Genomic DNA, 3,246 nt, shown 5'->3' with positions numbered 1-3,246 from the left:
TCAATTTAGTTCCATTGGTCAGTGTGTCTATGCTTGTGTCAATACCATGTCATTTTCACTACTGTAGCTTTTTAGTATATTTTGAAATACAGCAGTGTGATTCCTCCAGTTTCATTATTCTTTTTCAATATGTCTTTTGCTATTTGGGGTCTCTTTCCTTTCCAAATAAATTCATAGCTAGTTTTTTTTTAGTTCATTAAAAAATGCTGTGTTGATTTTTATTGGGATTCCATTGAATCTGTAAATCAGTTTTGGTAGGATAGACATCTTAACACTATTTAGTCTTCCTATCGATGAACAGGGAATATTCTTCTATTTATTTAGATCTTCTTTGATTTCCTTGAACAGTGTTGAATAGTTTTCTATGTATAATGCTATTTCATTTTAGTTAAATTAATCCCTAGGTATTTAATTTTATTTACTATTTTAAATGGTATTTGTTTCTTGATTTCCTCCTCAGATTGCTCATCATCAGTATACAAAATGCTACTGAATTTTTGAATTGATCTTATACCCTGCATCTTTACTGGACTCATTTAAAATTCCTAGAAGCTTTTTTGTAGACTTCTCAGGGCTTTCTATATATAGGACCATGTCATCTGAAAATAGTGATATTTTGAATTCTTCCTTTCCTGTTTGGATCCCTATTATATCTGGGTCTGCACTTAGTGCTCGAGAAAGTTACTTCTGAGACATTTTTAGAAGGGGTGAGAGTTGGCATCCTTGTCTTGTTCCTGATCTTAGAGGGAAAAAAAATTTGATTTAACCATTGTAAATGATGATAGCTGAGGGTTTTTCATTTATACTCTTTATCTTGTTCAGAAAGTTTCCTTCTATTCCTATCTTTTGCAGTGTTTTTATCAAGAAAGTGTGCTGTATTTTGTCTAATGCTTCTTCTGCATCTATAGGTATGATCATGTGATTTTTATCCTTCAATCTGTTCATGTGGCCTTTTACATCAATTGATTTTCTTATTTTGAACCGTCGTTGCATACCAGGATTAAAACCCAATTGATTGTGGTGTATAATCCATTTAATGTGTTGTTAAATATGATTAGCAAGTACTTTGTTGATGATTTTCACATCTAGATTCATTAGAGAGTTTGGTCTGTATATTTCCATTTTTGTGGTGTCATTTTTTGGCTTTTGTATTAGGGTAATGTTGGTATCATAAAATGGTTTAGGCAATGTTCCTTCTACTTTGATTTTTTGGAAGAGTTTAATCAAGATTGGTGTTAGTTCTTTCCATAATGTTTGCTTGAAAAGAGCTGTGAACCCTTCTGCCCCAGGGAGGTTTTTAATGACTGTTTCTATCTCTTTACTTGAGGTGTGTTTGTTGACATCATTGATTTCTTCTTTCATCAATGTAAGCTGCTTATGTGTTTCTAGGAACTTGTCCATTTCCTCCAAATTTTCATTCTTGTTGGAATATAGTTTCTCAAAATATCCTCTTATGATAGTCTTTATTTCAGTGTGTTTAGTTGTGATATCCCCTCTCTGATTTCTTGTTTTGTTAAATTACATCTTCTCCATTTTTTTCTTTGTTAGTCTGGCTAAGAGTTTGTCAATTTTATTGATTTTTCCAAAGAACTAGCTCTTGTTTTTGTTTATTTCTTTGAGTGTTTCTTATTTTGTATTTCATTTAGTTCTGCTCTGATCTTTGTTATGTATTTCTTTTTTTCTTTGGGGTTAGTTTGTTGTTTTTTAACTTATTCCTCCAATTTTGCAGCTGGTTCTTTGAGAGCCAAACTTTTGCATGCTTGCCCTCCAAGGGAGGCATATTTTGTGCCTCAGACCTCGGAGGCGGCCAGTTCTGAGAGCCAAACTTTTGCATGCTTGCCCTCAGTTCTTCAATTTTAACTCTTCTGCCTTTTTGATGCATGAATTTGTGACTATGAATTTCCCTCATAGTACAGCTTTTGCTGCATCTCATAAGTTTTGATTTGTTGTGTTATCATTTTCATTAATTTCAAGGTAGTTATTGAAGTCTGTTGACATTTCCTCCTTGACCCATTCTTTTTCTAAGAGTGTGTTGAGTATTTTCCATATCTTGGTGTCAAATCTGGGTCTTTGGCCCTTGCAGATTTCCAGCTTTATTCCACTGTGGTCAGAGAAGTTATTTTTATATTTTTTATGTTTTCTCAATTTACTCAGACTTTCTTTGTGGCCTAGTATATGGTTTATCTTGATGAATGATCCATGTGCACTTGAGAAGAATGCATATCCTGCTGCATTTCAGTGTAATTTTCTGTAATTGTCTAATAGTTTCAGATACTCTGATATATTGTTCAAAGTGTTTGTTTCTTTGTTTCTCTTTTGAGATGTTCTGTTCAATGGTGATAGTGGTTTGTTAAAATCCCCCAATATAATTGTAGAGATATCTATTCATTCACTTAGTTTCTCTAGTGTTAGCCTCATGTTTTGGACGTGCCCTTGTTAGGGGAATAAATATTTGCAGTTTTTCTTCCTTTTGAAAGATTATTCCTTTCACTAATACATAGTGTCCATCTTTGTCTCTCATGGTAGTTTTGCATTTAAAGTCTATTTTTTTTTCTGATATTAATATAGCTACACCTACCCTCTTTTGGTTTTTGTGTGCTTGTAAGATTGCCTTCCAGCCATTCACTTTCAATCTCCTTGAATCCCTGGGTCTAAGTTGTATTTCTTGTATACTGCAAATAGATGGGTCGTATTTCCTTATCCAGTCTTCCAAACTATATTTCTTAACAGGTGAGTTTAATCCATTGACATTCAGTGTTATTATCTTGAAGAATTACTTATCTTAGCCATATTTTCTTTGGATTTCTGTTTGTCATATGATGTTTGAGTTTTTTCTTTCTTTTTTGTCATTTTAGTTGATCTTATACTCTCCTCCATCTCTGTCTTTCCTGTTTTTTTTTTTTTCTTTCCTCCTGCAGAACTCCCTTTGGTATTTCTTGAAGGGCAGGTTTCTTGTTGGCTTACTCTCTTACTTTCTGTTTATCTCTGAATATTTGAGCTCTCCATCATTTTTGAATGCTACCTTTACCAGATAGAGTTTTCTTGGTTGGAATTTCTTTTATTTTAGTACCTTGATTATGTCATACCACTGCCTTCTTGCCTCCATGGTTTCAGATGAGAAATCAGCCCTTAACCACAAGGAGCTTCCCTTGTATGTGATGGTTCTCTTTTCTCATGCTGCTTTTAGTATTTTCTCTTTGTCTTTCTCATTGGATAATTTGACAAGTATATGTGTTGGGGTAACCC

Source organism: Dasypus novemcinctus, chromosome X (genome assembly GCF_030445035.2).
Source record: "Dasypus novemcinctus isolate mDasNov1 chromosome X, mDasNov1.1.hap2, whole genome shotgun sequence".
NCBI lineage: Eukaryota > Metazoa > Chordata > Mammalia > Cingulata > Dasypodidae > Dasypus > Dasypus novemcinctus.
This window is presented reverse-complemented; position numbering follows the sequence as displayed.